The sequence below is a fragment of the Notolepis coatsorum genome, assembly GCF_963971535.1.
Source record: "Notolepis coatsorum genome assembly, chromosome: 6".
Taxonomy (NCBI): domain Eukaryota; kingdom Metazoa; phylum Chordata; class Actinopteri; order Aulopiformes; family Paralepididae; genus Notolepis; species Notolepis coatsorum.
The window spans coordinates 49,272,644-49,285,131 of NC_140170.1; the positions used below are offsets into that span (position 1 = coordinate 49,272,644).

General features: G+C 44.4%; 1 pseudogene across 1 annotated transcript; it reads right to left on the reverse strand.

Annotated features, from left to right (window-relative positions):
• Positions 1-6,852: 6,852 nt before the first annotated feature.
• Positions 6,853-11,431, reverse strand: LOC311229474 (elongation factor 1-alpha-like; annotated as a pseudogene). Its single transcript has 7 exons — positions 11,288-11,431; positions 10,616-10,795; positions 8,202-8,498; positions 7,977-8,127; positions 7,510-7,763; positions 7,179-7,413; positions 6,853-6,962 (listed from the first exon to the last, which is right to left on the reverse strand). The product of its transcript is annotated as an elongation factor 1-alpha-like (transcript).
• Positions 11,432-12,488: the final 1,057 nt, after the last annotated feature.

Genomic DNA, 12,488 nt, shown 5'->3' on the forward strand with positions numbered 1-12,488 from the left:
TTACCGACCGAGAGGAAAGAGTTCACATACAGGCAGGAGTCTGCATGACAGCACCCAATATGGAGAAAGCAACAAAGCACAAGAATTGTTAAGCAAAACCCAAGTGCTCAAAAAACTAGCCCCAGAAATGCTTCGAGGGGAGACCCAGGCTGCTTATATCCATAAGTGTGCTCAGATTTTCCATGGGTCACCTCTCTATGATGACCCGGAGGCCGCTCGCATTTTGAGACACCTCAAAGGACTGGAGATCCCCGAAGGGGCTTCAATGGCCCAAATGATGGAAATGGAAGTAAGAATCCCCGGTCAAGATCCAGGGGAAAATATGGTGGAGAAACTAATCCCACAGGTGCGAGACGGGAGCTTGTCTCTCACTGTTGCAGCAGAATCAGTCATACGTGGAACACCTAGGCAAAGATCAGGCTTACTGCTTGAAAAGCTATTCATAGGTGTACCAGGGGGTAACCGTCTTGCAGCCAAATGCGCAGCATGGTCCCAAGACCAGTTACGGACGGAATGCATGCTGTATGACCAAGTCAAAATGCTTTCTCAACACAAATAATGTAAAGATGTCCGTCTTTTCTCTGAACCAGAGTAAAGAGGACGAAAGAATTTGTAATCTATTTCATGCAAAGGGGATTTCCTGACAGCTACCATCTGGTAGGTTAGCACCTGTACCAACCATATCAGCTGCGTGAGATGTACACTCACCAGCGCCTATGGATAAAAATTGAGACTCTGCAAACTCTCATCAAGCTTAGCACCTTGACGCGGGGGGACAGAGCGAGCATCAGGGTCTCTATATCCGACGGGCCTATCAGATTTGTGGGGACTCGGAAGCTTCAGCATACAGGACGCTGTAGTGCTTGGGCGGCCGAGTCACTGGTTTATAGGTCTGTCAAAACGGATTGGAGGTTCTGGGGCTTAGAACATCCGTGAGTTGGGCTTTATACTAATTGAATAGGTATCAAAAGCCGAAAGAATATGAACTGAAATAACTGCGGTCAGGTGCCTCTGGAGTAAAATTTATTACAAATTTGAGTTAAAACCTTACTCAAGATTGATCTTATCAGCAAGCAATCCTCTCCAACCAAGACTCCTCCTAAGTGCTCGAGATCTGGAACAAGAGAGGGTTCATAAGAAACCACTTGAAGTGGCGTTTACTCGCGACTAACAGGGATAGGGAGCCCTAAAGTCACTTGAACTTGAAGTAACTAAATGCTTACTTAAAGTCAGAACTTAAGTAGAAAAAACTCTACTTTGTGAATAGCAGGCTGAAATAGCCATTGCGAATAGGAGCGAATAGCAGGCTAACTAGCCATTGCTAACAGGACGAGGCTACTCACATGATCAGACAGGTATATGATAACCTTGGACATGCCGGAAGTAAGAGGATGTTGGTATACCTGAGAACTAACAACATTCTCATACCTAAAGCCAAACAAAGAGCGATAACAGTCCGAAAGGCCTGTGAACAATGTGCGCTGGTAAAGGGGACAAAACCTGAACCAGTGCCACATTCTTAGACGGGGGGGCTGTCCCCCGGAGTCAGTGGACGACGCAGCGAATGGCAAGAAGGAATATACTGACCCAGGTCAGAACTCGGAAATGGAGGAAGACCGGGATAGGTCAAGCTCCAGAGCATCCTCAAGGTCCTCACCTAGATCTCCCAGACCTCCTAGACCTCCCAGACCTCCCAGACCTCCTAGACCTCCTAGACCTCCTAGACCGGACAGAGAGACATCGGCCTGGACCCAGGCTACAGGGCGACGAGAGCCCTGAATGGACCTGAAAGAGAGAAAAGAAATGAGTCCTCTGTGGACTGTATCTGTGATGTCCTGCGAGGCCTACGGACAGGGTCACACGACCAGGCCAACCACACTTCAATAGAGGACTGCTGCTACAATTCTCGGGGACCCGTGGGGGTCGCCCGAGAAGTAACAATTCAACCTACCTCAAACTATGTGAGAGATCCAAGAGGTCAGAGGAGGTGACCCCAAGATGACCAAGATGACCAAGATGACCACACGATGACCACCAGGTGTTGTCTTCAGGTGCGTTGGCCGGGAACAACAGATGCAAGTCTTCCCGCCGGATACCAGGGTAACAGGGAACCAAGATGGCAGAGGGGGTGTGGAGAGTCACAGCCACGTGACCCCGCAATCGCCATCTCGTCCCCCAGTACAGACGCTATTAAGACAATGGAAAATGACCGACCAGGATGACAGAGGGGGTGTAAAGTGTCACAGCCAACTAAGTGACACTGGTTAGTATGACATCCTGCTCTTATATATGATTATGGGGAATGTCTGTAGATTCTTCCTGGACAATGGAATCAATGGAATCAATACAATAGGTTTATTGTATATATTTGTTTTAAATCTAGGCATATGTTACTATAGGTGTCTAGATGTGATATGCATTCTGGCTGGTAAACGCCCAGTCAGAAAGGAATTGAGTAGAAACACGTTATGTGTAAACACATGTTAAGTGCCACAAGTCAACGAGTGACACTTTGTATAGTGTTCTTGTGTTTGTTGTGTATGATTGGAGCTATGTATGTGACCTGTATATTCTTTATACACTTTAAAACTATGTTACAGTTAATGTGCAGTCGGAATGTCTGGAGCGTAACAGTAAGAAGCATTTTGTATGAAAGTATTCTGTACTTCTGTATGACAACTATTAAAGAAACTTGAAACTTGAACTTGAATGGAGGCAGAAGTGCAGTCTCTGTTAGAGGGGGGGGAATGTGCTTCCCTCTATCTGTGGCCTTGAGTGAAGAGCAGGCCTGAGCTGAGAGCAAGTCGGCACAGTTTAACCCTGTCCTGTCTGCATAGAATAAAACCAATGATTGGTACAGGTGTATTGTATATTTATATATATATACAATATATACAATGCAATATACAATATATATTGTATGTTGTATATAGTACAGGTATATTGTGTATTGTAGGAACACAGGCCAGTTATTCCCTCTCAATAATGACTGGAGCCCAGAGGAATGTAAGGGGCCTCTCTGCTACAGAAGGGACTTTCCACTCTGGCCTCTGCTAGTAACAGATAGGTAATTTCCAACACAAGGTAATCTGTTACTTCTCCAGGAGATGTAATGACTAGAAGGGGAGGAGTCCATCCTTACTATGTAGTGTACGTTGGTTGGCTAGTGAAATGACATCACAACTGTTTTTGGGCCAATAGCAATGTGATGCAGGATCGATATAAAAGTGACTGTTCTTCCTTCAAGAGGCCAGATTTTTGAAGATTTTCCAAGCAGGCACAAGCCGTGTCAGATGAGATGTTTTTGTTTTATACTTCTTTTAACTGAGTTGGACATTTCCAATGAAGTCTCTTCTGTAACTTGCTTTTTCTAAATAAAACAGCTTTTTATAATATATCTTTTTGTATCCATTCTTCTGACCAGACGGGTAAGCATTGAAATGTTTTTGCATAACTTTACCCATTGTTTAACCATGAGGGAGCACGGCTTAGTGATGTTCATGATGTATGATGTAAAAACTTTAGAAGTGGGCCTTTATCCACACATTATCAAGTAAAGCTACAGTGATAATATGTGTGACGGATAAGGGAAATGGACATCATCTGAATAAAGAGGGTCCTTCCCAGTGCAAATAAAATAAAAGATTCCGCAACCCCAATCACTCGACCTAAGGTCGATGACTGGGTGGGGTCGGAACGGTGCATTCGCTATCTCTTGTCGGTCAGTGAGTAACAACAACATTTTGTAGACTCATTTGGTTCTGCATGTCAACCACTTCGCAGGACGCTGTTTGATGTCAAGATGAGCAGACCAATGAGTTATGAAGTTATCGATCTGACCTAAGACCTAGCGTGGGCACTTATCACTTCTTCATGTATGTAACGTCGAGTCATCTCTTACAGCCCTCAGGCCTTCTTCTTCTGTGCAACGGGGTTAACAGTGACTGGAATCGAGTAGAATTGCTGTGTAGGAATGCACTCCCCTCAGGGGGGTGAAGAAGATGAGCCACTGTCGGGCGGGGCTGAGGTGTCCCCCGCTCCGTTATACAACCACTAGTTATTCACAGTATGTGGGGAAGCTCAAACGAAGGGTCCGTCTTTAGCGGGAACTGTAGGACAACCCGAGAGAGAAAGGACGTTTTTACTGCAGCGCATGACGACCTGCGTTCACAATTCAAACTGTTGTTTTTGTTTCACATTCCCATGGGTTTATACCACTCATTTAAAACTTGAAATAAAAAGAAAAATTACGTCACATTGAGAGTTATGAGATCTTGTTCAGCGGATCTTTCAGCTGTAATTGAGCAGAACGTTTACCCCGTCAATATTCCTTGCTAGGTTTGACTTCAGGGGTAGACGGATCGAGGGAACGGATGTTATTGTACTAAGTCAGCACTCACCGACTGCAGTCCACCCCCCCCCCCTTCATGTAAAAGCCGCAACCAATTATTCCATTGTATTATTAAAGTGTTGTACTTAAAACATCTTGGGGTTCCATTTTTTTATGCTGGACATGCATGCGTTGAGAAAAAGCCTGCACACTTTCAGCTCTCGTTTACACCTTGAACAGTACAAACTAATGTGGATCTTGTGCTGCCACACCCATGTAAGTCAGATGATTGATACCACTATGTATAAGTCAGATGAGTCACACCTATATGTATAAGTCAGATGACTGCTACCACTATATGTATAAGAGTCAGATGAGTGTCACACCTATATGCAAGTCAGATGACTGCTATGACTACCGTACTTTTCGCACTATAAGCCGCACCTGACTATAAGCCGCAGCAGCTAAATTGAATGATGTGTACATATATAAGCCGCACTGGACTATAAGCCGCAGGTGTTTTAATGTTTAATTACCATATGTAATTAGCATTGGGACACAATACTGTCGGACAAATAACAAGAATTAACTAATTTACAAGTTGTATTAAGTTTAGCAAATAAGGGAACAGATAAATAATATTTCAATGCAGTCAAAAAAGCAATATTTTGATTTTTACATTTTCGAGTTTGGTCACGTCGAGTCACATATAAGCCGCACAGTTATATAAGCTGCAGGGTCGAAAAATGGGGGGAAAAGCCGCGGCTTATAGTCCGAAAAGTACGGTATATGTATAAGTCAGATGAGTCACACCTATATGTATAAGTCAGATGATTGCTACCACTATAATGTATAAGTCAGATGAGTCACACCTATATGTATAAGTCAGATGACTGCTACCACTATACAGGCACGTGCACACATAGAGGCCAAGGGGTGCTTGAGCACCTGCCTTTTTGAGCCTCATCAAAAAAGTGCCCTTTTTGAAAACAAATTTAAATTTTAATTTTTTTACCGTTACGCATATAGACTGCCCTTCCAACTGAAAAATGTCAGGATAGAATCAAAATATTAGGTAAAGAGAGAGAGATGCTCCATATTCCATTGCAGTTTGCACGGCCTCCTCTCCGCCGACCTATATTTTATGCATAGCGTGGGTGGTGATGATGATGATGATAGAAACCGTGGCGCATACAGTTGAATGCTGGTATTACACTCACTGAGGGACACGAAGAAGTCAAGTCCGATGGGATTTGGGAATCTCAAATACAAATCGGGATTGGAATAAAAAATGCATTTATATTAAACAATACAGAATATACAGCACTTCTTGGGGTCTGTAGGGTAAGCACTTATTCCCTCCCCCCTGAACATTTATGGAGATGTATGGGCCTTTTAAGTCAGTGATAAAAGTGTCTTTCAAGGATAAGTGAGCTCCTGCACTGATTATTATAGTTCAATATTCAATATTTGATCACCAAAACCCCCCAAAAAGCATAAAAAGGGGACCCCCCTCCCGAAAAGGGCCCTTAAAAATCGCGCTTGCGCACTATGCGCGCTCGGATAATATATACACACAAGTGTAGTGCCCTTTTCAGCCTTTGAGCACCTGCCCCTCTAAAGTCCTGTGCACGTCCCTGCCACTATATGCAGGGGTGTAGCTCCAGATTCTGGGCCCCATGAAAGAATGTATTTGTAGGCCCCCAGTGAATGCGAGCGCGCGTAAGCGCACGAGCGGATTTTTTTTTGGCACTTTTTTTATTGATGAAAACGGATAATATGGTTTTTACCTATACATTCGGATCAGCAGTTCAGCACCTGCACTGTTGGTGGGTGAGCCTAGTAAAGGATGTCGCATTGCGTTCATCTTCAATGAATGGACCAATGCAATAGTCTACCAAAGCCCCCCCTCTCTCTATATATATCTCACACACACACCTCAGAAACAAACATAGTATCAATGAGAGCATCAATAATACACCTGAATGATGTCTAGTCAAACATTTTTTAAATTGCCCCCCCCCCCCCCAGTGCTGGGCCCTTGGAGTCATCCTAAGCTACCCCCCCCCCAGCTACGCCCCTGACTATATGTATAAGAGTCAGATGAGTGTCACACCTATATGCAAGTCAGATGACTGCTACATGTATAAATCAGATGACTGCCAAATAGGGTTCACATACCAAGTACAGTTTTGAGTGCACACGGAAGCAAACAATTAAACTGGCGTTTTATGTAGTTCCAAGTGTACAGACCTTGCGACTTCAGTCCAACACCTTACTGTACCTCAATTCTTGGTTATTTCAATCAGAAGCTTTACTTTTCCATTTGAACACAGGTCATTCAGTTCTAGTCCTTCAGGACTATTAAATTCAAGCAGCTTAATTTTACAGATACAACATAAAATACCTGTGTAGAACACAAAATTAACATTAAAATTATACAAAATCTGAAAAAGGAAATTCCTTCATACCAGGACACTGGTAAACAAAACTATCATTACCAGACTTGACTTAAAATACAATTATTTACAGAGTGGCCCCTTCTGAGGTTTCTTCAATGTCTTGTCCTTCTCCACCGATTTGATGACACCCACCACGACAGTCTGCTTCAAGTCCCTCGCAGCAAACCGTCCTGAGGAAAGGAGAACCAACATGTCTCGTCAAGCCAGCCTACAGTTTGATGAGACTCAACACACGTCTAGAACATAACAGCAGTATAGTGTGCCAAACCAAGAGTGACATTATGCTTTATTGAGACAATGTTCGGTCCCAGTGAAGCTGCAAAAAGCAGTTTAGCAAATACATACATCTCATGTAGAAAAACCAGAAGGACTATAGGATACTATACCTAGGGGAGGATATGTGAAGAAGCTATCCACGCAGAGGGGCCTGATGGGGACCAGTTTTACTGTAGCCGCATCGCCAGACACCAGAGTCTGTGGAGAGTCCTCCAGTTTCTTCCCAGAGCGGCGGTCAAGCTTCTCCCTCAGCTCAGCAAAGCAACAGGACATGTGGGTGGTGTGGCAATCAAGGACAGGAGAGTAGCCAGCCTTGATCTTACCTGGATGGTTCAGAATGATGACCTAATGGGAGACAGCAATGATGAAAATTTAACAGTAGCCTTCAGTCAGGATGTCAGCAGTGACCAAACCCAAACGAGCCAAACCCGTTAAACCAACCTGAGCCACAAAGCTGTTGACATCAGAGGGAGGATCTTGCTGGGCGTTGCCCGCCACATCCCCACGCCGCAGGTTCTTCACGGACACGTTCTTAATGTTGAAGCCCACGTTGTGTCCCGGCAGAGCAGTCTGCAGCCCCTGGTGGTGCATCTCTATAGACTTGACCTCAGCAGTAAGCTTGGCGGGGGAGAACGTCAGCATCATACCAGGTTTAAGGATGCCAGTCTCAATTTTTCCCACTGGCACAGTCCCAAGTCAGAAGGGGCATCAAGTCAGCCACACAAGTATACCAATCTGAAGATGCATCTTACAAGAAAAATCATTCCAAACTGCAAACACTGCCAAGCGTGCTCATTATAATTCCCCTGCTGTGAATCTGAAGGAGATTATGAGACTGTACAATTTAGAACAGGTGAGGTGCTTTAATAAGGCGAAGGACTGGTCAAGCCATAAAGAGCACAGCTGACCTCCAATCTTGTAGACGTCCTGCAGAGGGAGACGTAGTGGCTTGTTGATGTTGCGCACCGGAGGGCGGATGGAGTCTAGGACTTCCAGCAGAGTCCTGCCGCCTGCATTACCATCGCTGCGCCTCACTTTCCAGCCTTTGAACCAAGACATCTGCCAAGACAAAATAGTCAGGATGCTGCAAGTGATACAAGAAAATACATGTTCCCCATGTTGTCAAAACATACCTTTTGAGTTGCGGTGATCATGTTCTCCCCGGTCCAGCCAGAGATGGGGACAAAAGGGACAGCGGTGGGGTCGTAGCCGATCTTCTTAAGGAACACGTTAACACTTTTCACCACTTCATCAAAACGTGGCTGGCTGTACGGTGGTTCAGTCACGTCCATCTTATTAACACAGACGATAATTTGCTTGACACCAAGAGTGTAAGCCAGCAAGGCATGCTCTCTAGTCTGACCCTTCCTGGAAATGCCAGCTTCAAACTACCCTTTGGCTGCAGAGACCACCAGGAGAGCAGCATCAGCCTGGAAAGGAATTTATAATGTAGTGGGGCTTCAATTAAGGAAGACCTATCATTTTGGGAAATGTACTTACCATTCTCCAGAGTCAGACAAGATGGATACCAATTTCCTCTGTGTTCAGTAGAGCTATCCGATTGCAAGCTAGCACAAATTAAAGCAGATACGGACCACTAGCCTAGCTTAAAACTCCAGGAGAGATGTTTTTGTTAACAGCTAGGCTAGTGGTCCCCATCCATTCATCGTTTGTGCCAAGCTAGGCTACCTTGCAGAACGATAGCCTTCTCTACCGACCGCACAGAGGAAATTTGCATCCATCTTGTTGGTCTTTGGAGAAGATGGTAAGCGCATTTCCCGTTTGATTGATTGATTGAAAAGTTTATTAACAGATTGCAGAATGGGTACAGTACAGTACAGCTCAATACATACAATTGTTAAGGGGATGCAGACCAGAGAAAGACTTTCGTCTTGTTTACATCAGGATCCCCCATTTTCAATTCATCATAACATATATGACATACATGACATACAGATAGACAGTACTGCTACATCTATACATTTATGACATATCAGATTTGCAAATACAGTACTGTTTGTGATACAAAAGTGTCCAGAAAAGGAGTGTATATACATTTGGCGTAGATTAGAAACTGTACATTGGAGGAGGTTGGATGGGTGGGGTGGGGTTGGGTGGGTTGGGTGAGGGCTGTACATTGGAGGTGGGGGGGGGGGGGGGGGGGGGGTTGGGTAGGGGACACACAAACATTTTACACTGTACATTGGAATACTGACAAAGCCTTACTTGGTAATTTACTGTACAACTAGGTTAGGACATTTGTAGGGGCCAGTTTCGAATTGCAGTCTCACGTAGGTGTTTTTTGAGAGTGTTTTTGAAAGTGGGTAGTGATTTGCATTTCTTTACAGCTTTGGGTAGGGCGTTCCACATTGATGTGGCATAATTGCGAAACGTGTTTAGTCCCTTGTTTGAGCCGAATCTGGGTTTTACATGATTTGTGGAGCTCCCTCTGGTGTTGTGATCGTGGTATTCACTGACCTTTGGGAAGTATTTTGACATGTACATGGGTACCTTGGTCGCGTAGTGTTTCTTGTAGACCAGGCCCATTGCAAGTTGCTGTACTCTGTCGTCTACTCTAAGCCATCCTAGGTTGTCAAAGTGGGCAGGGGTGAGGTGGGTTCTAGGAGTCAGGTCAAGTAGTAGTCTGACTAGCTTGTTTTGAGATGTTTGTAATTTGTTTTTTAGTGCCTTTGAGGTGCTTTGGTACCATGAGGTGCAAGCATAGTCGTAGTACCCTTGAATGAGTGCTCCTGCTAGAGTCTTCAGGGTATTCTTGTTTACCAGAGAGGAGATCCGGTACAAGAATCGCATTCGTTGGTTGACTTTTTTTATTACATTGGATGCCATTTTGTCACAGGAAAGATTAGCCTCTAGGATGGAACCCAGGTAGGTAATTTCATCTTTCCTTGTGATAATATTGTCACCCACTGTAACCGAGAAGCCGTCGGTCTTGCTGAGTTTGTTATTTGAACCGAAGAGAATGGACTCTGTTTTGCCCATGTGTAATGATAGTTTGTTGTCGGCGAGCCATATGCAGATTTTGCCTAGTTCCGAGCTGAGGGCTTTTTCAACCTGTAACTTGTTCTTGTCAGAGACCAGCAGGGCTGAGTCGTCCGCAAACAGGAACAAGTTGCAGTCACAAGCTGACGACATGTCATTTGCATAAATTAGGAATAGTAGCGGTCCTAGTATGCTTCCTTGTGGAACACCACAGCTCACTGTGAGGGGGGGGGGATAGGGTACCGTTTACTTCCACCATCTGTTCCCTCCCCTCCAGGTAGGATTGTATCCAGCTCACTGATAAACTATCAAAACCAATTGCTTTTAGCTTGTCAATCAGAATGGTGTGATTGACAGTGTCGAAGGCCTTTTGTAGGTCCAGCATGACCATACGTAGCGTTTGTGTGTTCCTTAAGGTATAACATTAGCACAAATTACTGTCAAGGCCTACAGAATATACAAACATCATACCATTCATAAATAGTGAAAGGGCATAAATACACAGAGTGGGCCCAACGTTGCCGTCAGCCCTGTGAAGGCCACTTGCCTGTGATGTGCCCGTTATCATGTTTTTGATGAGATCACGGTGGCCTGGAGCATCAATTATGGTGATGCTGTATTTGTGAGTGTTGAATTTCAGCAATGAAATGTCAATGGTGATCCCTTGTTCTCGCTCAGCTTTCAACTTGTCCAAGACCCAGGCATACTTGAAGGAACTCTTCCCCATCTGTAGAACCAAAAACATAAGATTGATATACAAGCCAAAAAAAAAAGCACTTTTAAAAGTTGAAACATGATTAAGGAACAAAAAGAGACAAACATGCAACAGCCATACACAGCCTTCATGAGGCATTACAATGACACATTTCTATTATGAACTAGCCAAATACTAATTTACTCCTTGGACCAAATGATACAGATCCAGCATTTGCCACAGCCCTCATTTCTGCGTGTTATCCATACAAGCTAGTTTTATATTTTCAGAGGAAAAACATCTAGCCAGGGACTGAAAAAGCAACCCTGGCATATTTACAGTTAATTTCTTTTTTTATAAATGTATAACTTGATGAAATGTCCCTGATCAAATAAATAAACAGTAGAGGCCAAGTGCCTTCTTGTGATATCACATTCACAAGTGATTTGGATTGATTTCAAAACAGCAAATACAGTAGCCTACATGGCCTATAATTATTATTTGTTTTTAATAGTCATTCCATACCTCAGACGCAGCCTTCTCGAACTTCTCGATAGTTCTCGGGTCGACGCCGCCACACTTGTAGACGAGGTGTCCCGTGGTGGTGGACTTGCCGCTGTCGACGTGGCCGATTATCACCATGTTGATGTGAGTTTTCTCTTTCCCCATAGCAGCAGGGTTTGATAAACAAGATCACTGTAAAATATCCAGGAACAGCAGAACAACACTTAACCTTCTCTGTCTCAAAAGGAATGAGACAATGAATGATCACAGTTGTAGCTAAGGGGCTACACAACCCTGACTGTATTTAGATTGTTTAGATTAAACCACTACCAAAAGAATATTAATTTAGCCAGACAGTACAGTTAGACAAAATGGCGGACACTCCATTGACTGCGCGGGGACAGGGATACAAGTTGAACAAGCATCATTTTAATGTCAATAGCAAACATACATATTCTTTATCACGTTTCTCCTTTAATAATAGAATGTCAGTGCAACAAAGTCAGCGGTAACGATAGTTCCTATACTACGGATACTCGACCGGTGGTGCTCTGAGTGGAGTGAGACGAAGCGAGGCGGTACAGGGAAAGGCAAGATGGTGGCTGGAGACGGTGGTTCTCTCTAGAGCTCCGGCTCCAGAGAAACTGTAGACTGTTGGGATAATCCTGTCGTCGCTGGGAGAATGGGTCTTGTACGGACCGGTCCTTGTATTCCTAGCGCCCGATGGCAGGATCAATAGCTATTAGTCCAAACGCCCGTTGGCATGGTTGATAGCTAGTTAGCCCTTGGTGCTAGGCTAACCCGCATGGAGTCTTTGATGAGTAGTTACGTCCAGAACGTCGCTGAGTTCAACTATAAGTCTCTCCACGTTACTTCGCTTACACAAGTCACTATACGGTGCCAATAATGGCTCGACAGTATTATAGTTGTATCTAATTAGCCGTACGGCTCTCTATAACGATACACTGCTCTCGGTCTGTGTACAACTGCACCAGACGTCTTCTCTCTCGCTCAGCTAGTTTTCTGTTAATGCTGCTGCAGTTCTTCTACCCAACACACTCTATATTAGTTCCCTGTAGGACTCCGCCTGTTCACCTGTACAGAATCAATGCGCTCGCTCCCTTGAACGGGCATGCCTGAAAATGTCCTGAAAACATGTCTAGGGGGCGCGCCTGGCGCCTACGGCGTTAAGAATGGGACATACAATAGGCGAATGATGCAT